General features: G+C 42.3%; 1 protein-coding gene across 7 annotated transcripts in view; it reads right to left on the bottom strand.

Moving 5' to 3' along the window:
* Window positions 1-23369, bottom strand: part of INF2 (inverted formin 2) — an 89221-nt gene extending 65852 nt beyond the window's left edge. For 2 of the 7 annotated variants that reach the window (XM_069103825.1, XM_069103826.1), the window contains exon 1: window positions 23009-23142. The gene's annotated coding sequence lies outside the window, so the exon portion shown is untranslated. The other 5 variants (XM_069103828.1, XM_069103827.1, XM_069103821.1 and 2 more) reach the window with 5 other exon arrangements.
* Window positions 23370-23608: the final 239 nt, after the last annotated feature.

Here is a 23608-nt window from a genome sequence, read left to right as displayed (position 1 = left end):
TTAGGGAGCTCACACCTGGAGTGGGAACAGAGGAGGAGCAGATCCAGGACATACCCTGGGAGATCTCACAGTCCCAGGTGGAAGACAAGACTATCGCACACAACGGCATGATTAGAGAATTACACTATACAGTATACGATTGGTCAGACAGTGACTGAGTAGAAGCTCCATTCTCTCTTCTTCTTTAGACACTATGACTCTGTTTATGAAGCCTAAGATATAGCTTCATTGGTTGCCATATCCTACTGTTAATTCATTTGAGTTTGAAGGCCATTAAAACCCTCATTATTTCCCCCCCAGTACCCTCCCCTCAATTGTTTCCACATGTTTCAACTTGGCTTTCCCATCTTATACTTAAAAAGTTGACTTTTTTGACACTTCCCCTCCCCCAGGGTAGGAGCACATCTATCTCTACTCATATTTGGGCCATCATCCCAACCTGCCAATATATTTGTAGGTCTTGATTCTATCATGCAACATAATAGATTACCTATCCTTAGGATGTACAAATCTCATACACATCATCATATATGCCTTTATCTGATTCTCTGATGAAAAACCAATATGAGTTATGGTCATATCCTTGAGGTACTCTACTAGAGATGTCTAAGGTAATATCAACTCTCTTAACCCACTGGAGACACTTAGTAGGTTTGATTAGTGATTATCAAATCCTGTAAATTTTATCTACCCAGTAACTTCATCACCAGTATTATAATAGCAAAGTTGTTCCTGTCTCCACATCCCTAATCTATAATGCACAGTCAAATCCCTAATGCTCAGTTGTAACCAAACCACTTGCCTCCCCTACTTAAATACTTTTCCTGGCTCCCCACTACTTTTGGGAGATGATCTAAACTCTTCAGGGTGGCATTCACAGTCCTAGCCTACTTTTATCTTCTATTGTTCCAAACAAATGTCTTTTGCTAAGCTAAGTCAGTCTCTCCTGTCTCTAGTGGTTCCCAACACTTACTCATGCAATTTCTCCCCCTCCCCTACCTTGAGGACTTAAGTCACAGAATAACAGATAAGTACTCAATTAACTGCAGCTGTACTGGCCCTACATGGGAAAGAACTATAAGCCAATTTATTAATTAGGGTAATGTTTACATTTCCATTAGCATTCCTAATTATTTGTTACCTCTCAGATCTTTCCTATGGTAGCCTCTTTCAGCAACTGATAAAGTGTGAATTTCACAAGTAGGTATGAATTTTCTCTGGCTCCTCCAGCATCCATCCAGTACTTTCACATAATTGAAGTTTATATTCAAGGCACAATTAGGCTACCAAATCCATTTCTGGTAGCAGATGGGTGGTGGAACCTGACTCATAGACCCAATGGTCCTCCACCCTTAGTCCCCATAGTAGGGAAGGAACCAGGAGTAGTTAAAAGAGATAGGGACCTAAATGAAGTCAGAAGACCTCACAGAATCTCAAAGTTGGAAATAACCTCAGAGGAAATTTAGTCCAATCAAAACATGAGCAGGGATCTTCTGCATAACATCCTTGAGAAGCGGTCATTTATACCCCACCTGAAGACCTCCAGTGATAAGAAATTCACCACTTTTGGACGGAGCAAGTTAGTAAATACACATTTATTAAGTTCCTACTCTGTGCCGGACGCTATGCTAAGAGCTGAGGTCACAAAGAAAAGCAAAAAAATAATCCTTGCTCTCCAGTAGATTAGTCTAATGGGGGAAACGACATCGAACAACTATGTACAACAAGATGTAGACAATCAGAGATACTGAACAAGGGGAAGGCACTAGCATTAATGATGATTAGGAAAGGCTTCTTATAGAAGCCATGACTTGAAGGAAGCCAAAAGGCAGAGAGGAGGAGAGAGTTCCAGTTTTGGGGGACAGCAAATGAAAAGGCCCAGAGTTGAGGGATGGACCATCTTGTGGAAGGAACAGCATGGAAGTCTTTCTGATTGACTGGTGGTTGTGGTACTCACTCCAGAGTCCTGCTCCCCTGCTCCAATACAGCTATAGTCATTCACAGATAACAAGGAAAGAGACAATATTATCACGGAGAAGAGGGTGACTGACAGTGCCAAAGACTACAGAGAAGATTGAGAGAAGAACATTAGATTTGGCTTTAAGAGATCACTGGTAACTTTGCAAAGAGCACTTTCAGTTTTCCATTGAATGATGTATAGAGAATTAAGAAGCAAGAAAGGAAGTGGTAGGCAGTTTTTTTGGAGGAGTTTACCCACAAAAGGGAGGAGTGATATGGAATGATACCTAACAGGGAATGGGCATAAGGAAGTTGGCAGTGGGGGATGGAGAATAGGATTTGGATGACAGTTTGAGGTTCAGAATCACTGGAGAGTATGATGAAGTGGGAGTTTGTCAATCACTGATGAATGAGTTCAGGTGGGTTATTAATACTCCTGGGAGTTTAGCCTCAGAATGGGGTTCTCTCAGGGCGTAGGCAACTGAGGCAGCAAACCTGCTGGAAATGGTGTTTTTTTCCTATTCCTGTAATCAGGTATGGCTAGAAGATAGATAGAACAGGAATGAAGGAGTTGTGTCTTTGTCTCTGAATGCAGGAGAGGTCACCAGGAAGTGAGAACAGGTCAGCTTAGAAGAATCCAATGGGAAGGCATAGCTCTCATCCCATGCTGCCAGCAAAAGGTGAACCTAGGAGACTGGCATGCAATGGAATGGTGTCTCCCTGATACCCTCTGAACAGGAAGAAGCCCACTCAGGAGATCAGGCATGCTCTCTGTCCTCCAGCAATGGGGCCCATTCTACTTCTGGACAGATACGATTATGTCAAGTTCTACCTTTCTTCAACCATACCCCCCTCCTCCATTGCTCCAAGTTCTGTCCTTTAGGGCCAAGCAGAACAAAGTTAATCCCTAACATCTCTTCTGGGTGAAAATCTCTCCTGTTATCTGTTATCTTCCTGTGAATTCAGATCTTCTGTTATTACAACTTCCCTCCTCCTTGAGGCCAGTCCTCCTTAGTTCTTTCAATGGGTACTTGGTTGGCACGGTGCCAGACTCTTTACCATCTTGGTCACCCTTTTCCACATGTGCTTCTCCTTGTCAATGTCCTTCTTAAAACCTTGGCAGCATGCCTGATCTTCTAAGTTGACTTCTTCCTGCTCATATGGAATCAGGGAGACATCATTCCATTGCAAGCCAAATCTCCTGGGCTCACCTATTCCTGCCAGTGGGGGATCAGAGATAGGCAGTCCCATTGGAATCTTGTAGACTAGCCTGTTCTCACTTCCATGGGACGCTTCTCTGCTTTGGCAGATGAAACAGAACATGCTATTCCAGACATGGTCTGACCAGAGTAAGATACAGGAGAACTATTGTCTCCTGAGTCTAACTCTCAATTTCTTTATCTGTAAAAGGATGGTAAGATTTATGCTCTCTCTTCCGAAGAACTATTTTGAGGAAAGCACTTGGTCAGTCTTCAAAGACTATAGAAATATGAGCTCTTAATCACTGGCATTGTAGCTGGGAAAGGGCTTCCACCATAGACTTCCTGTAATGCTGTATCCTTGTGTAGAGAGGACTCTGGCTTCCTGACTAGCAAAGAACAAGTTCTCTAGAAGCCAAAAAGACTTTGAGAACAGGCCCAGAAAGGGACTACAGCATGAGAACTAGCATGGCAGAATGCAGGGGTTCTTCACCTTTTTTGGGTCACAGATCCCCTTGGAAGTCTGGTGAATAATAATAATGATAGCTACCATTTATGCAGTTCTTGGGGTAGCTAGGTGGTGTAGTGGATGGAGTGCTGAGCCTAGAGCAAGGAAGACTTATCTTCCTGAGTTCAAATCTGTTCTTGGACACAAGCTGTTTGACCCTGGGTAAGTCACTTAGCCCTGTTTGCCTCAGTTTCCACATCTGTAAAATGAACTGGAGAAGATGAATGGCAAGTCACTCCAGCGTCCTTGCAAAGAGAACTCCAAATGGGGTCACAAAGAGTCAGACATGACTAAACAACAACAATATGGCTCTTAGCTTGCACTGTGCTAAGTGCTATACAATTATCTCATTTGATCCTTACAACCACCCTGGGAAGTAGATGTTATCATTATCTTCATTTTACAGCTGAAGAAACTGAGGTGAAAAGAAGTGGCATGACTTATACAGGGTCACACAGCTAGTAAGTGTCTGAGGTTGGATTTAAATTCAGGTCTTCCTGACTCAGCCCAGTGATCAAGCTGCTACACCCCAATAACCCTGTTCAGAACAATGTCTTTAGAAAAAAATTCTTAATTGAAGGAAATGCTAAATTTTAGTTGGAGGTTGGTGAAAATAAAAATATAACTTTTTTCCCCATTCAAGTTCACAGACCTCTGGTTCAAAACTCTAGGTATAACGTATAGGATACTAGACTTGGGAGTCAAGAAGACCTGTGTTTAAATCCCTCCACAGGTATTTTTCAGCTGTGTGACTCTAGGGAAGTCAACACCTTTCTAGGTCTCAGTTCCTTCTCTATAAAATAAGGGAAATAGACTAAAGTGACCTCTGAAGTCCCTCCCACCTCAAATCAGAACACTAATGCATTGTTGATGGAGCTGTGAACTGATCCAGCCATTCTGGAGAGCAATTTGGAACTAAGCCCAAAGGGCTATAAAACTGTGCATATCCTTTGATCCAGTAATAGCACTACTAGATCTGTGTCTCAAAGAGATGATAAAAACGGGAAAAGGACCCACAAGTACAAAAACATTTATAGTAGCTCTTTTTGTGGTGGCCAAGAGTTGGAAATTGAGGGGATACTCATCAATTGGGGAATGGCTGAATAACCTGTGGTATATGAATGTAATGGAATACTATTGCTCTATAAGAAATGATGAGCAGGAAGATTTCAGAAAAACCTGGGAAGACTTACATGAACTGATGCTGAGTCAAGTGAGTAGAATCAAAATATTGTTGTATACAGTAACAGCAACGTTGTGAGATGATTAACTATGCTAGACTTAGCTCTTCTCAGCAATACAACAATCTAAGACAATTCCAAATGACTCATGATGGAAACTGCTATCTGCATCCAGAGAAAGAAATATGGAGTCTGAACACAGGTCAAAGCATACTATTCTCTCTCTTCCTTTCTCATGGTTTTTCCCCTTCTGTTCAGATTATTCTTTCACAAAGGGACTAATGTGGAAATACGTTTAATATGACAATACATGTATAACCATTATCAGAATGTTTGCCATCTTGGGGATAGTGGAGGGAGGGGAAGGAGAGAAGAAAAAAAAATGAAGTTTTGTTTGTCTTGCTAAAACAAAACATTATTCTGAGGAGTTTCCATAGTCTTCACCAGACTGACAGAGATCCAAGATCCCAAAAGGTTAAGAACACCTTTATTATAGTATCATAGAATTATAGATCTGGAGGGAACTTCAGAGGCTGTTGTGACGAGAGAAGTTCTGGCTTAACTTTATTCTAGTCATTTACTTAAGATAAGCAGATCATGTAACTAGTCAGAGCCTGCAAAATCAAGCTAAGACATCAACTATAACCTGGTCTTATCTAATTAGCTTCTTCTCTGTTTGCAAATTCCACCTGAGATATCAGATATAGTTCCTGTGTTTACTGACTAGTTTTCTGTTTTATATAATACAGATCTTCTCCTTTTGTCATTTGCTCTTTGATATGTAAAACATTATCTTCATCTATTTTCTGTAAATTTTTTGTGTACCTATTTTGCCTATATAAGTAAAACCTGTATAAGGTTGCTGAAACTGTTCCTCAGGGCTCACTGATTTTATTTCTGACACAATGGCTTTGAAGCCCTTCTTAGCTCTGAGGATCCTTATTCCAACTCCTACTCTCACAGATGAGTCTTGGGCACCAGAGTAGTAGCAGTAGTAAGTAGTCACTGGTTCTTTTGGTATCCAGGAATGTTTTTCCCTTCTACTACTTCCTGACATCTAAAGTTTTAAATCTCTGTAAACAACTTTTTAATTTAGTCTTCCTAGTCTGAAACACAAAGTAGTAAAAACAGTAGCAATAAAAAATTGAGTAGTTTTGCCTTCTTTTTATTTTCCATTATTATCATAATGTCTAACTCAAGCATCAGTCTTATCCCCTTCCCCTTGTCCCCAATATAGCTAAAACACCTATTTTGTTATCTTTAACATCTATAGCCAATCCAAATTCCAGATTGTCCTTGGGGGATGATACTCTTTTTGAAGGAGCATATGAAGCCAATATCAGAGTTATCTGTAGTAACTGATGCTAAAATAAATAGTGTTTTCATCCAGAAAAAGAACTGACAGTATAAATTCAGACTGAAGCATACTGCTTTCACTTTGTGTTTTTTTTTCATGTTTTTTTTCCCCTGTTGTTCTGTTTCTTCTTTCACAGGGAAGGAGAAAAATTTGGAACTCAAAATCTCATAAAATGAATATTGAAAACTACATGTAACAGGAAAAATAAAATACTATATATATATATATATATACATACAGTTATACATGCATGCATATACATACACACAAACACATATAATAGAGTCTCTCCCACCTCTAGAAATGTGACCTATGACCAATGTAAATTCAGTTTAGAAAGGCTCATAACTAATTGAATTTTTCATCCATGACAATTCTTAAAATCATAGAGGGGTTGACCTGTGTTGCTGGTGGGAAGGCCAAGACCCACAGAATCATAGATTCTAGAGGTGCTAAATTAAGTTAAGGGGTTGTTAGAATGGGGTATCCTAATTGACTCTAGTTGGGAAGGGTGATATGGAATTAAGTGATTCTCTGTCACTCCACTAGCTGCTGATTGGCCTTCAATTTATCTTCAGGGTGGAAGTGTTGACCTCGATCTGTATGTCCTTAAATTTCAGTAATCTACTTGATCAGTCTATCAGACTTACAATTCATTGAAAAGGGAGAAAAGATCCAGCAACATAAGGTCCAAGTCCCTAGTCCCTGTTCTATAATTTGGCTTCAAAGTTCAGTCCTCTTTACTCTCAAAGTTCAGGGCCATTGAAGGAAATGTGGTCTTGACACTGGGCTATAGCAAAGAAGCTAGGGCTTCCTTCCCACCTCCATGAAGTTAAAGTGAAAATACTAACATTGCTTTGGTTGTTTGATGGCAGGTATCTTGGGTTCTGGGTCTGACACTTAATAGCTGTGTGACCCTGGTCAAGTCATTTAACCTCTGTCTACTTAATTTCCTCAGCTAAAATGGAAACAATAATTGCATCCGTCTCACAAGGTTGTGGTGAGAAACAAATGAGCTAACATTTGTAAAGGGCTTAGCACAGTGCTTGGTACACAGTAGGAGCTTAATGCCTGTTCCCTCCCTCAAAACTCAAAACTAGAGAGCATGGCATGGAAAGAAAGGCTCACTGGGTTTGAAATAGAGTTGTGCCACTTACTACTAGCCTTAGTTTCTTCTCTTGCCTCAGTTTCTTTGCAAAATGAGGAGAATAATTCTTGCACTTCCTTTTCCTGCTTAAAGCTGATGAGGATCAATTGTAATACTGTGCATAAAACTTTTGTGAATTATAGTTAGAGGTGACAGCACATGGGTTAGGAGGAGAAAGAAATCAGAATTCTGGTTCATATTTGTATCCCTCAGTTACCAGCTTCTTCATCAAGTAATCCCAGTTTGACCTACTACAGCCTCTTCAAACAGTAGCAACTCGTTTGAATTCCTGCCACTTCTTCCCATCTTTCTTTCCAGACAGTGAATGTTTTAAGATGCTCTTATGGCCATAAAATAAGGTTAATAAGATTTCCTTTTTTTTTTTTTTTCAAATTTTGAAAGCATTTTAAGTACCCAGTAAGCATCCTTCCAAAGAGATCCAGGAACTTGTGCTTCTCTTGGTCTGGCAGGCAAAACTTTTCCTCCTACGCTCCTGTCACAGACATCTGCTGACACTGGCCTCTGACTTCCTGCCTTCTTTGCACCTGGGAATGCCAGGCTTCTGTCAGCCTAGTGTGGTTACAGAGAAACATAGGTGCCATCATGGAAGAGAAACATGGCTGGTTCAAGGAACAAGGGATCCCTGGTCCTAACTATAGCTGAGAGACTGAAAAGAGGTATTCTTCTCAACCTTAAATGACATCCCAGAAGAGGAAGGCTATTCATAGAAATTGCAGAGGCACAGAACTGAATGTCTATATTCAAAATATATGGGGAGAATATCTTAGTCTGTTATTTGAATCTTATCTGAGGTGATCATAAGAGAAAAAAGAGACAATTCAAATTGCACAAAATTAAAATTTGCAGGAACAAAATCAAAGTATGTATAATGGAATAAGAAACTGATGACTGGGGGAAAATCTGTATTAAGTATCTCTGATCAGTCTGATATCAAAGTCATATAGGGTTTTGACACAAATTTATAAGACCAAGAACCATTCCTTAATAGGTAAGCTGTCAAAGTATATAGGAACCAGCAATTTTCAGAAGAAAAGCAAATGGGGTGGCTAGGTGGCACAGTGAATGAAGCACCAGCCCTGGAGTCAGGAGGACCTGAGCTCAAATCCAGCCTCAGGCACTTGACACACTTACTAGCTGTGTGACCTTGGACAAGTCACTTAACCCCAACTGCCCTTCCCCCCCCCCCAAAAGAAAAAAAAAAAAAAAAGAAGAAAAGTAAATGGGCAATAATCATATAGAAGATTATCCCAACTTGCTAATAAAGAGAAAAGTATGCAAATTAAAATAGCCTCTGAGGTTTCACACCACAGCATATTGTCAGTGGTGACAAATAGTCAATGTTGGAAGGGCTATAGGAAGTCAGGCATATTTCTCGATTGTTAGTGGAACTGTAAATTGGAATTCTGTGAGAAAAGTTGGTAACTGGTTCAAATACTTTGACCTGAGTACTCCTGCATATACGATTACAGAAAGAAAGGTTACAGATAGATGGATGGATGTAGTTATATACATATGCATATAACACACATGTGTATATATAATATTCACACTCATACACATGTAATATTCATATCAGCACTTTTTGTAGTCTAGCAAACTGGACTACACAATGGGTCCCCATCAATTGGAAAATGGATAAATATATTATGAAATATACATCATTGTATCATAAGAAGTGATGACTAATGAAAATTCATAGAAATCCAGAAAGACTTATGTGAATTAATACAGAATCAAGAAAATAGAACCAACAACTGGGAGACATCATGGGGCAACAGAAAGAATGCTGGATTTGAAGACAGAGAACCTGGGTAAAAATCCCAGTTCTGTCACTTAATATCTACATGACCTTGGACAAGTACCTAATTTATCTGGCCTTTGATGTTCTCATCTGTAAAATGAAAAGATCAAACTAAATTATTTTCTAGAGTCCCTTTCACTTCCAAATATAAACATGTACAAGAACTCTAATAATATCAATTATAACAATTTAAATGAACAATCTAGGTTCTTGAGAACTAATAAAGAAATCCATCCTCCTCTCCATCCAGAGGTGAAACTAAGGATGTTTAATTTCATATAATAAGGTTGGCTTTAATTCAATGTTTTTGTTAGACGGCAAAGGGGAAGGGACAGGATAAGTGGAAATCACTTTTTTTTTTTTTTTTTGCTTTTTGGAGGGGTGAGGGCAGAGCAATTGGGGTTAAGCGAATTGCCCAAGGTCACATGGCTAGTAAGTGTAAAGTGTCTGAGGCCACATTTGAACTCAGGTCCTCCTGTCTCCAGGGCCCATGCTCTACTCAATGTGCCACCTCGCTGCCCCATGGAAATCACTTTTTAAAAAATACACAACAGGGGCGGCTAGGGGTCGCAGTGAGTAGAGCACCAGCCCTGGAGTCAGGAGGACCTGAGTTCAAATCTGGCCTCAGACACTTAACACAAAACCTAGCCATGTGACCTTGGGCAAGTTACTTAACCCCATTTGCCCTCCAAAAAGCAAAAAAAAAAAATACACAACAGGGGCAGCGAGGCGGCGCAGTGAATAGAGCACGGGCCCTGGAGTGAGGAGGACCTGAGTTTAAATTTGATATCAGACACTTGACACTTAACTAGCTGTATGACCTTGGGAAAGTCACTTAACCCAATTGCCTTGCCTTCCCCCCTCAAAAAAAAATACACAATAAAACTTAAGAAGCAAAAATTATTTTAAAAATAAGTTATACAAAACAAGGTGAAAATCAACCTTTTCAAATAATAAAGTGTCTTGCAAACTTAACACCCCCCCCCCCCACTATTTATCCTTCAAATAACTTTCTCTGGGTTGATATAATGTGTCCAGTCAGTGTTCTTTCCACTCCATCCCAGTGGCTTCTCCTAACTTTCTAGCTCCCCTTGGCTCTTAGTCACATTCTACTTTGTACTCTACCCATCTGTATACATGCCATTAAGTTCTGTAGACTTTAAGTTCTGAGAAGGCTGAAATTGTATCATTTTTCATCTTTGTGTCCTCAGTAGCAAGCCTTGTAATCAAACAATGAATAGTTATTAAGTTCCTACTATGTGCCAAGCACTGTACTATGGATACAAATAGAAAGAATGAAACAATCCCTACTCGCGGAGACAATGAGCACAAATATCAAGATATGCAGCATAGGAGTGGCCAGGTAGCACAGCGAGTAAGAGCACCGGCTCCAGTGTCAGACTGACCTGGAGATCGAATCCCGGGCTCAGACACTTAGCACCCACCCAGAAACACCTGGCCGTGTAACCTTGAGCAAGTTACTTAACCCCAATTGCTTAGGGGCGGCCAGGTGGCTCAGCGAGTAAGAGCACCGGTTCCAGTGTTGGGACAACCTGGAGATCGAATCCCGGGCTCAGACACTCAGCACCACACCCAACTGGCCGTGTAACCTTGAGCAAGTTACTTAACCCCGATTGCTTAAAAAAAAACAACAACAAGAAGATATGCAGCATAAACAAAGTTAATAAATACAAACAAATGCAAGGTAGAAGATAATTTGGGCGAGAGTTGGGGTGGGGGAGGGGAGGAAAAGTGCATCAGGAAATGCTTCAAGGCGGTTCTTGAGTTGAAAAGAGGGACAAGCAGAGGAAAACAGGGACAAGTACATTCCAGGCATGGAATGGTGATGGATGAGAGATAAGAATGTCATGTGCAGAGAAGATGAGTTTGGCTGGATGAAGAATAGAGTGAAGTTCAATGTGACTGGAAGGGTAGGATAAGCCCAGATTGTGAAGACCTTTAAAAGCCAAAGGAATTTATATTTTATGCTAGAGCAGGGGTGGGGAACCTGGGCCTTGAGGCCACATGTGGCCCTCTAAGACTGTTCAAAGGGCCGAACTTGAGGACCACATGTGGCCTCAAGGCCAAAAGTTCCCCACCCCTGTAGGCTATAGGGAATGGTGTTGAGGGAGTGACATAGTTAAATCCATAGGAAACAATTATTTAGGCAGCTGTGTATAAAATGGCCCAGAACTAAGTCTCTAGACAAGGAAGCCTCTGTGGCAATAATCTAGACCAGAGGTGACAAGGGCTTGATCTAAGATGGTAGTTGTGTGGGCAGAGAGAAGTGGCCTGAGGATGCAAGAGATATTTTGAAGGTAAAAAACGACAAGATCTGACAAGTGAGTTGATTTGCTGGATTGCAGGGAATATCACCAGTGGAACCCTGTAAAAAGCCTGTCTGTGTGTAGCAGCAAACAGCAGGCTAACACTTGCCAATTAGCTGGCATTTTTGTAAATAACTCAGATGTCAGAAACAGAACGAGTGATTACATTCATTGGGGCTGCTCAGCTGTGGGAAGTGAGGTATATATAAAAGGTGATGGGGAACAAGGGCTGGCCTTGGATTCAAAAGGAAAGGAGTCAAAAGTCAGCTGCCTCCTGTCCTAGGCAACTGCAGTGAACTTTATCAGGATAAGGGTGAACACACGAAGCAGGGAAGGATCGAAACTAGGGAAGAACCATTAGAAAAAAGAACTGGGGTGGTCAACTGATCCATAGATTTAGCACTGGAAGGGATGGACCTTCAGAGTCATCCATTCTAATTTCATTTCATAGATGAGGCAAGGGTTGGACCATAACTTGGCAGCAGAGCTATTACTTGGATTTCAATTTCATGAACAAATGAAAGCAATTTATAAAACAAACAATAACAACCTAAGCTATTATGGATCAAATGTGGTACTAATTCACATGCCCCTTTTTAATATTGAAAAAATATTAAATTCAGGTAACTAAAGTGAGGTAGGCCCTTCATTTCTCTTCATTTGTGGAGGTTGGGGGAACAGGGGTGAGAAAAATCACTTAAATTGGGCCATTTTTAGGCAAAGTACCAAGCTGAAGATCATACAAGATACCACCCACTATAACAATATACATGTTACTTTGCAAACTTCAAGGTAGGCAAAACTCTTTTAAATGCATTATTTAGTTTGATCTACACTTGAAAAATCCTGTGAAGGGATGTGCTACTTTGTCTTTTTATTTACAGCTGAGGAAACACATCTGAGTGACTTGCTCATCATGAAACAGCTAAGAAGTGACCAGGGCTGGAACTGAATAAACAGTCTCATGTTATTTAACACAAGCTAGGATGGAAGATCTCCTAACAAGTTTAACCAGAGTGTCTAGTTTGGGCATCAATTATTAAAGTGGATACAGAGATAATGAAATCTCAACACAGCACCATATCTGTGCATTATGGAGATTTCTGCTGCCCCTCTTTCTTCCTTCCTAATAATCCCAACTCCACCTGCCTTCCAGGGCTGTTGTAAAGATCAATCAATCAACAAACATTTATTAAGTGCCTATTATGTGCCTGTATGTAAGGTGAATTTTAGTGTGTGTATGGTAGATTTTTGTTATTTCTTTTTAGATAATAGTTCCCAGGATCACAGATACTAGTTCCCAGGTTCCACAGCCATAACAATCATCTAGTTCCCAGGCTCATGGCTTGTAAACATCTCCACCATACTTGCATGGCTTTACATAATGATAAATAACATAAACATTTGAGTTCAGCTGGTAAATACTCACTGTGACTGCGCAGTGAGATATAATGAGTTAATGTAAACTTGTGGGGTTATTGCTGGCAAATTGCCTTTTTTGTCTGTTACCCCATAAATCAAGTAGATACTGGTCAGTAAGTGGGGAATAGGAATGCATAAGGAGAATGTGCGTGTGTGTTCGTCTCAACCAGCCCCCACTGAGGCTTAGGGGGGGAATATGACAGTGTTATGCTGCATGTGCCTTCATTGGCCCCCATCAAGGCTTGGGGTAGAATCTGTGTGCTTGCCTCAACTGGACCCCATTGAGGCATAGGGAATGACAGGAGTTGTGCTCCCATTCTTGCCCACCCCTGTGAGAAAAATAATTAGGGAATGCTGTAGGAGTTGGTGTTCCCATTTTCAGCACCCCCTTTGAAAAGACTAGAATAAAGTAAGTAACTTATTTAACCCCTCATTATGTCTCCGTTCCTGTCTTCCTGTCTGCCTGGATCAGGAGTGCACATGCTAATGCTAGAACACCTGCTAGCAGCTCTCCTGTACTATCTGCGTGACAGTAACAAGTGAGGTAGCATTTGTAAAGTATCCAGCACAGTACTTGGCAAATAGTAGCCACATGGTAAGTCCTTTCCTTTCCCTCCTTCCCTTTCTCCCTCTCTTTCCCCTTCTCTCCTTTTTTCCTTCCCTCCCTTCCAAACTCCACTGAAAACTGCAGAAATATCTGGAGCATCTTCCTCATATCTAACCTGATCTTGGAAGATATTGAAACACATGCCTGGGGCTGGATGTTGAACATTAGGAAACATTAATAATTTTTATCTTTCTCTGTTGGTTAAGTTTGGTTCCCTCAAGAATGGTCTAAAGGACTTATGCAAGTCTTCTAGATGGCTTATGACTAATGCTGCCCACCATAGACTTCAGCCCCCATCTGCAGACCTCAAGCCACACCAACCATGCCTATAGTTAGGCAGCCCTTCTTTCCCTAGGGCAGACTAATTATCAGACTGTTGGAACTGGAAGGGGCCTTAAAGTGCCTCCATTTCCTCACAAGTAAAATGAGGATGATGATAGCTCTCCCCCATTTCCCTTACAGGGTCATTATAAGGAAAGAACTTTCTATAACTTTGAGAATCATGGAGATGTGAATTATTCTATAATGTTGCTTCCTCATGGGAAGCAGAGACCCAAAGAGGGACAGGGATTTGCCTAGGGTCACCCAGGTAGTAAGCAGCAGAACTGGAGTGCAAATCCTCTCTGTAGTCCTCTGACTACTAAGCCAGAGACATGGAGAAGGCCTCTGGGTCCTTGCCAACTTCTACAGACTGAGATTTTAGCAGAGAAAAAAAGGGATCTATCCAAGGTCACATAGATAGTAGATATTTCTAAGAGTTCATAGTTTTACATATCACCAAGTGCTATCATTTTCATATTTATTTGCTTAACGTTGATGCTTGGACTCCTGCAGGGAGTCGCCAAAAACTCATTAAATGACTCAGTATAACAAATAAGCAAACATATCTTTAGTGTGTGTTTTGAATATATATATATATATATATATATATATATATGATGATTTTTCAAGTGTACAAGTGATCAATGAAAGTTCATTTCAAGGCATTATCAAATTCATGATAGCTTTTTGTCATGCTTTCTCAACCAATAATTAATAATCGCTAGTATTTATTTGAAGAGCTAATATTTATATAGTACCTGTATAAACATCCCAGGCACTATGCTAAACACTCTACAATTATTATCTCATTTGTTCTTCCCAACATCCCTGGAAGGTAGATGCTATTATCCCCATTTTAAAGATGAAAAAACTGAGGCAAACTGAAGACCAGGCCCTAAGAAAACTGAAATAAACAGAAGCTAAATCACTTGCTCTGGGTAACACAAGTAATGTCTGAGTCTGTATTTGAACTCAGGACCTCTCTCTGGGTCTGAACTTTTTGTTCAGTCATTCAGTTGTATGTGATCTTTGTGATCCCGTATGGGGTTTTCTTGGTAAGGATACTAAAATGATTTGCCATTTCCTTGTCTAGTGGATTAAGACAAACAGAGGTTAAGTGACTTACTCAGGGTCACACAGCTAGTAATGTCTGAGGCCAGATTTGAATTCAGGTCTTCCTGACTCTAAGCACAGTTCTCTATCCACTGAGCACCTAGCTGCCCCCAGCCACCTAGCTGTCTTCTCTAAGCAACAGATATGACTTAAAAAAAAAACAAAAAACATTAGGGGGTGGCCAGGTAGCACAGTGAGTAAGAGCACTGGTCCCAGAGTCGGGATGACCTGGGATTGAATCCGGGCTCAGATACTTACCACCACACCCAGAAATAACTGGCTGTGTAACCTTGAGCAAGTTACTTAACCCCAATTGCTTAAAAAAACACACATTAGAAAAGGAGTCCTCATACTGGAGAAGGTCTAGAGTCAATATTCCATCTAGGCAAATCCCCTCATTCTTCCCAGTAGGAAATAAAGGGTCATAAAGTGAGTTGGTGAAATATTTTAATTAGAACCCAGTTGTCTGAGTTCCTTCCGGCTGTTTCAAGATGCTAAGAATTCTGGGTTTAAACCTGATTCTGATCAATTATCTAGGCACTGGAGGACTCAATCTGTGGCTTATCCTCTTCCCTCTAGTAAACAGAGGACTGGAGAGTAGGAAATGGGTTAGCAGGGCAGGAAAGGTGCTAAAATTTCCCCTGGGTAGTACTGGTGTCATTGCTAACTCTCTAGTGAAGAAATTCATAACTAAAATGAAATCTGGAGCTTTTGGGGGAAAGCAAGTTCAAAGCTTAATTCAAGTTCCAGTTCCTCCAGAACACTTCCATTACCAGTCTAAACCACAGTGATCTTAAATCTTAACCACAAAGTTTAGAAACTGTTTAGGAGCCAGGGAGGGATAGGAGCAAGGAGAAGTGAGAAAGAAGAGATTTTTGTTTGTTAAAAAGTAAGGAAATGAAAAAAAAAAAATGTGTGTAGAATCAGAGTGGAAGAGAACTGCAATGCCATCTAATCCCCCTTTCCCTAGAGAGACAGAAATCTCAGTTCTTTCAAGGCATCCCATTTCTTTACTGAACACACCCCTGTTAGGAAGTCTGGACTTAGAAGGGACAGAAATCCTTGGCACTGCCTCCCCCATCCCCTAATGCTTCTTGGTTTGCCCTGTGTAGGACCAAGTAGCCCTCTCTTACACTAGGGCCCTCCCTACACTTGAGACAGTTGGCATGTCCCCTCTGACCCTTCTACTCTTCAGCCTAACACCACCACTCCCTTCAGTCATCTTTATGTATTGCATGGTTGTCAGCCTCCACCTCACCCTAGGTGCCCTCCTTCTCTAGAGGCCTCCAGATTGTCCATGTTCCATCTGCATGCATGATCCAGCCCAGAAATGCACACCATACCCCAGATGTGTTCCCCAAGTAGGACTATTGCCTTCCCTGCTTTACAGATGGGATTTCTGTGCCTCCAGTTTCATCATCCACCCAAAGGGCACACACTTGCTGAGTGTAAGTGTGTAACTGGCATCATGATACCAGGATGTTTCACTGGATAGTGGGGCTCCTAAGGTAAATAAGACCTGGTCTTTGCTCTTAGGAAGCTCATGGTTTGGTTGACAAAACATGACAGATAGAACAAAACAAATAAGGTAGCATTTGCTCAGGCCCATGAGCAGTAAGTCACTCTAGGTCAGAGGCCACTTTTAGTTGGAGTGATATTTCAGTCTCTCTTATAAAGAAGGGAGGAGTCTTGAGGGCCTTGGTCTTTTCCTTTCTCTTGTCTCTCCCACAGCTGAATCAAGTTCCAGGCTAGACAAAGTTGTGGCACCAGATAAGGCCTTAGAGGTGGTATGCCAGTGGCCCAGGGATTCACAGGATTTAAAGACAGAAAAGACTGGCTCTAGTCTGACCCCCCTCATTTTTCAAATGAGGAATCTGATGCCCACAGTGGGGAAGCAATTTGCTCAGGGCTACAATTGTAGTAAGTGGTAGAGCAGGAATCTGGAAATCAGGTCTTCAGAAGAGATCTTATAAGACATCTAGCTGAACTAACAGATGAGGAAACCGAGGTGAAGGGAGGTTAAGTGATTTGCCCAGGGTCACACAGTTGGGAATCACTTGAAGCAGTTAGGTCTTCCTGACTCCAAGTTCAAGGTTCTATCCACTGTAGCATATATCAGCCCCCAAATGTAGCAAGTGGCTCTGCTGACCAGATGAGCCAATTTGCATAAAACATCAAAAGCTATTAATAGTTACTTTCCCTACATCATTTGTAGTTTTTTAAAAATAGGGGCATTTAATGTCTTCACCTAAAGGAATGAATAGTAGTATTAATAAATCACATTTAAGCAGCTAAGTGGTGTAACACAAAGAATTCACTGCTATGTGAGGACTTTGTGACTTTGGGCAGGTCACTTGATCTCTGGGCCTCAGTTTCCTTATCTAAAAAATGAGGGGGTTATCATCAGTTCTCAAAAAACTGTTTTCTGAGACCTTTTAAGGGGGTCTTTGAGGTCAAATGATTTTCATAAAAATACTAAGATTGTTATTTGCCTATTAAAATACTTCTCCCTTTTCTAACTACGTGACTATGAGTCTGGATTTTCTTCATATACTTCAACCAAAACAACCTACTGCAACAGATTGAATGTATCAGCAGATAAGAGAATCCAGCTGTCTTCTATTAAGTCAGACATTAAAGAAATTTGCAAAGATATGTGAAACAATGACATTCTTCTCATTAAATTTTGTTTTGGAAAATATAGTTATTTTTCATAAAAATGTTATTTATGCTACCATGGGATATGCTTATTATTTTAAATGAATTAATAAAATATTTTTAAAATTTATCAGTTTCAATTTCTAATTTAATAACATTTAAAAGCTATAACCCATATAAATGAAAGTTCTTTGAGGTCCTCAATAATATTTAAGAGAGTAAAGAGGTTCTGATACCAAAAAGTTTTGAGAACTACTGGCCTAGATGATCTCTAAAAGTTGAACACCTCTAAATTTACATGTTTCTGTTGTACCTGGTTGCTCTCAGTTTCCTATGAAATGGGTTTCTGGGATACTACCCCCTCCAGGCTCTCCTCCTACTGGTCAGACCACTCCTCTCGTCTCCTTTCTCAGATCTTCTTCCAGATGATGCCCTCTAACCATTGGTGTACCTCAAGGTTCTGTCCTGGGTCCTCTTCTCTTTGCCCTCTAAATACTACACCTATGCAACATCTCTCATTTACACTTTCTCTCCTCTGACACTGCCACCACTGCAGGCCCTCATCACCTCATGTTTGGACCATTGCAACAGCCTGCTGGTGGGTCTGCCTACCTCAGTCTCTTCCCGCTCCAATCCATTCTCAGTAATTTTTCTAAAATGGAGGTCCAATCATCACCCCCTCTACCCAATCAACTCCAGTCACCTCTAGGCAACAGTTGATCCTATTGCCTCTAGGATCAATATAAAATGCTTGGTTTGACATTCAAAGCCCTTCACAAATTACCCCCCTCCTACCTTTGCAGTTCCTCCCCCCATATGCTCTTCAATCCAGTAACACTGGCCTTCTGGCTCTTTCATAAACAAGACACTCCATCTGTCAGCTCCAGGCATTTTCTCTGGCTGTCCCGCATGCCCGGAACATTTTCCCTCTTCTACTCCAACTGCTGACCTCCCTGGTTTCCTTCAAGTCCCAACTAAAATCCTACCTTCCACAGCAAGTCTTCTCCAACCCTTCTTAATTCCAGTGCCTTCCCTGTTAATTAACTCCCATTTATTCTGTATATAGCTTGCTCTGTATATATTTGTTAGCATGTTGTCTCACCTGTTAGATAGCATGCTCCTTGAGGGCAGGAACTATCTTTTGCTTCTTTTTGTTTCTCCATTGCTTAACACAGTACCTGGAGCATAGTAGGTGCTTAATAAATGTTTATTGATTGATAACAACACAGATGAGAGTGCCTACCACAAAGGACTGTTGGAAGGTTCAAATGTACCTATTAAAGCATTTTGCAAATTGTAAATGCTGTATGAGTTTTAAATTATCATCATTGTCATTATTATTACCACCAACACCATCATCATCATCCATATTGTACACAACTTTTCCCAACTCAGAGCTGATTGTGAAAGGAGGGAAAGTGTTGAGTAGTGAGGGCTGTTTCCTTTCCCAGTGGGTAGCAGAAGGGATGGCTCTCCCTTTACAGATTCCCAGAGTCTATCAGAGTTATAATGAACAGCTTGAAGTTCTGAAGTGTTCGCACAGGGAGCCAGTGAAGTTCCCTGGTTGCTGTGACATTGCCTTAGCAGCCTTCAAGAATTAGCTAACTCTTCCAACCCACTAAAAAATAATTGCACTTTGATCAGAAGAGAAAAGAAGCTATTTAAGGTATTAACTTAAAAAGGTCTTATGTATGAGCACAGGCAATTAAAGCTGACATCTACATCAGCATCCTACACAAAACCTAGGAAATACTTTATGTCACTTGTTAACTCGAGGTTACTCTCGAAGACCTTTTTGCACTGTTATCCTTAGCCTGTTACTTCCTGGAACACTCCCTGATTCACTGGGAGAGTGTTGATTTCTCATCTGCTTGACCCCCCAGAAGATCACCTTTTCTTCCTCTCTTATGCCCCTTGTAAATGGTACCCTTCTCTTTGGAGGAAAGCTTGTAGAGAGAATGCTGGACTTATAAGTCAGCAGGTCTGGCTTCACATCCCACCTCAATCATTTACTAGCTATAGACATCTCCCTACCTCTCAGAGCCTTAGTTCTCCCCTCTGTAACATGAGGGTAATGATACCAGAAGTGCCTGCCCCATAAGGTGATGAAGACAGCATTTTGCAAACCTTCAGGGTTATAGAAATCAGAATCATTATTCATGTACACCCAGTAATACCAACTCTAGTTTTCAGCCTTGTCTTAGTAGGTGAATCTGTGTCTTTCTCTGTAACACTGAGCTTTAATCTCCATATCTCTAAAATGGGGGAAAATAACCTTTGTTATATCAATAACAACAATAAATTCTGTAGAATTACCTCTCTTATAGGGGTATTATATGGAAAGTGCTTTGCAAACCTTAAAAAAAGATAAACCCAGCATGTAACAATTTTTATTATTATTTATTAGACTACGAGCTCCGGGTTCAGTGACTGTTCTTTTGGAACAGTGCCCAGGATAGGATCTCTGGCAACTAAGAGCTTACTGAGGCTTTTGGATAATAAAGACAACAATGAACAGAACATGGTCCTGTCAAATAGAACAAAAGGGAAGGCATTCATGGCTTAGGAGAGTACTGAACTTAGGGTCAGGAAGAACTGAGTTCAAATTCCCACAAAGGACACTAACTAGCTGGAAAAGTCACTTGGTGAATGTCATTTTCCTTAACTGCTGGGTGGCAAAGTGGATGAAAATAGAAGAAGAAGAAGAAGAAGAAGAAGAAGAAGAAGAAGAAGAAGAAGGAGGAGGAGGAGGAGGAGGAAGAGGAGGAGGAGGTGGAGGAAGAGGAGAAGGTGATGGGGATGGGGAAAAGGAAGGGGAAGGCGAAAGGGAAGGGGAAGGGGAAGGGGAAGGAGAAGAAGGAGAAGGAGAAGGTAGCTACCATTTAGATGGTACTTATTAGGTGCCAGGATGGAAGACCTGGCCTGAAGTCAAGAAGGCCTGAGATCAAATTTGACCTCAAGACCCTTAGTAGCTGTGTGACCCTGGGCAAGTTACTTAACCTCTGCCTCAGTTTCTTCAACTATAAAATGGACGCAGTAGCACCTACTTCCCAGGGTTGTTGTGAGAATCAAATGAGATAATACCTGTAAAGAACTTAGTGAAGTGCCTGGTATGGGATAGCTGCTATTATTATAGGTGTGGCACTTTTCTCACTGGGCTGTCCTGAGGCTCAAGTGAGGTAAAAAGAACCTAAAGTGCTTTGTAAACTCTAAGGTAAAAGTCAGCTGTTATTACTCTGCTCTCACCTATAATATGCACCTCATTGCTGGGATACAACAGCTTATATTTGCCCCAATATTTGCCAATGGATTAATCACAGTTCGTGTTTAGTTCCAGGCAGATGTTCTGCCGATAAGCACTGCCCAGAGGTATCAGGCAAACCTGTGGGTGCCTCTAGGTTGTGGGATGTCTGTATCAGGTGTTTTCCTCTGACATTGGGCAGGTACATGGCTCCTGAGCACAACAGGAACCTTCAGGACGCAATTTGCTGAGGTCAAACATATGGCTTGTGGATAGTCTGCAGGGTTTGGTTTCTGTGCCCTTCTCTGCTGGGTGTTTATTTTTTCCTTGTGCTGGAAACAGAAAAATCAAGGGGCCATGAACTCCCCCTTTTCTGTCTGAAGACTAGTCCGAGGTCAGCAGCCCTGTCTCTTCCTTCCTATCTCCCCAGCAGTACTCTGCCAAATAACGTTGGTTGACAACTCAGGAAAGGGTTTCAGTATTAGTTAACTATTCCGGGCCATGAATCAGCTACCAGAGGAAAATCCATAACCTGCACTAATGCACAGCCAAAGACTTCTCCCCCTTTTTAAGCCCAGAGAGCCTGCTGTTTGTGAGCGTTTCTCATAAAATTCGGTGACTCGGTTCAAGCTGGCAGGCTGGCCTCAGAGTTGCCTTTCCCAGATCCTGCTCCCCACATTCATTCCAAAAAGAACAAGAAGACATCAAATCTGAGGTCCCGTGGGGCCTTTCTTTGCCCTTCTGCCAAGTGAATTGGTACGTCTCTGGTGGGTGGGTGGAACAGAGGCCCAAGATTCCAGTCCTTGGAACAGAGGCTCCTCTTCCAGAACACCAGTTTTTCAACAAGCTGACTCTCTACCCACAGCCTGGAACTCTGCAAAGTTCCTGCTGGTGAAAGGCACTCCCTCTCTCCCTCCCTCCTTCATCCAAAAGGCCAGGCTGCTGAAGGGCTTGAACGCCAACAGAGGGGAAAATAATTGTAAACAGAGCTATAATTCTGTTCAGATAGTGCTTAGTCCCAGACCACCAACACAACGGAGGACTTTACCTCTCCCTCCATAGTCCCGTCACAGTAGCACTCCCCTGGCAAACAACATCCTCTACTCCCATTTCCTAAAAACCCCAGAGGGATGAGGAATGCTTAGCAAAAGCTCTTTGATTGACAGAGGGTAGAACAGCTCCCCTCTATAACCATAGTAGGACTGTCCTCTTTATCACCATTTTGTGCCCCCTCACAACGATTTTTACCCCTACCTTAAGATTTTCCTAACTAGGACTTGCCTGGATAGCAAGAATGGGAATCTCCTTGTTCTCCCCCAGCTGCCAGCCTCCTACCTGCCCCACCCCAAACCTTCTATCCAGCTTCCACCCTCTCTCTACTACTCACTGCCCCTCTTCCTTCCTCTCCCCTCTCCCCCCCCCCCCATCCAGTTGTCAGTCTCTTTCCTACCTACTTCAGACTTGCAGTCCCCTAGCCTCAGGGTCTTCAGACGGAAGGATATAAACACTGGCGTATACCCAACACAAAGCAAAGTGAGAGAGCCCCCACTGAAATACCCAGACCCACCCAATTCTTCCAAACAGCGGAATCTAGAAGCAAAAGTTGACGTTTCCTCCCTCATTTTTTTCACTCAGATTCTTTCTGAAAACAAATAGAGATGGGGCAAAACTGAAAGCTGGGTGCAAAGGGGGTTGGAGAACTTAATCCAGCGCTAAATTCCCCCGCTTCTCCCAACCCATGGGGGCAAAGTCTGCCCTAGAGGAGGGGGCTACTGACTATTCAAAAGAAGAAATAACTGAAGAAGATTTCGCCACAATTGTCCCTGGCGCCCGGAGAGGGGGTGTAGTTGGTGGAGGAAGGATGGTGAGGAAAGGGGAGGCGCCGGGGAGCCTGGGTCCTTCTCCCCGCCCCCAGTCCTTTTTGGCCCCGAAACTGGATTTGGGAGGCAGGAGTGACGGGATCCGGCCACTGGCCCCTCCAGTGGATAATCAGGGACACTGAGAAGAAGGCCACTGCCTCCCCCTTCCCATCTTACCCAGCGCGCTACGCACCCCAAGATGCCCAGAGGACTAGGGGCCAGTTCTGTGCGGGCACCCCTCCGATCACAGCCTGCTTCCCCCTAGCTTTATTTTCCCCTTGACTTACCAGGAGGGGAGGAGTGGCAATGCTGGGGATTTCCTCCGCAGGTCTGTCTTGCCTGTCTGATTCAAAGCAGTGTCTCGTCTGCCTGTTTGTCTGTTTCAATGCTTCTGCCAGACAGAACGCCGATTCCCGGCGCCTAGCTCCTTGGCACTCCACTCCAGGCGGGGCTGTAGAGCTGGAAAGTGGAAGAGCGGGGGAAGGTGCGGAGGCGGTGCCCAGCCCTGCCCAGCCCAGCCCAGCCAGACCAACCCTACCGGCCCCGCCCCGAGAGGCCCACGTGGAAGGAGCCGAGCCTGGTACGGCCAACGCCCCGGGGCTTCTGGAGAGCCCTAGGAGGGGAAGAGAGTGAGTGTGGGGGTGAAGGGGAGCTAGGAAGCCTGGGTTCCACTTCTGGCTCTGCTAGCCCAGGTTCTAATCCCCACCATTCACTCCCTGTGTGACAGCGAATGAGACATTTCTCAGAGTCTCAGTTTCCCCACCTGTCAAAGGAGGCTGTTTAGAGATCAAATGACATAACGGATGTGAAAAAGAAACAGCCTGGGTGTTTGGAAAGAACCCTGGTTCAGGACACATGGGTTCAATTAGGCGTGCAAACTTTTAAGT

The sequence above is a fragment of the Petaurus breviceps genome, unplaced genomic scaffold (genome assembly GCF_028583685.1).
Source record: "Petaurus breviceps papuanus isolate PSGF00001 unplaced genomic scaffold, PetGlider_PUasm1.0 64, whole genome shotgun sequence".
Lineage (NCBI taxonomy): Eukaryota > Metazoa > Chordata > Mammalia > Diprotodontia > Petauridae > Petaurus > Petaurus breviceps.
This window is presented reverse-complemented; position numbering and strand designations above follow the sequence as displayed.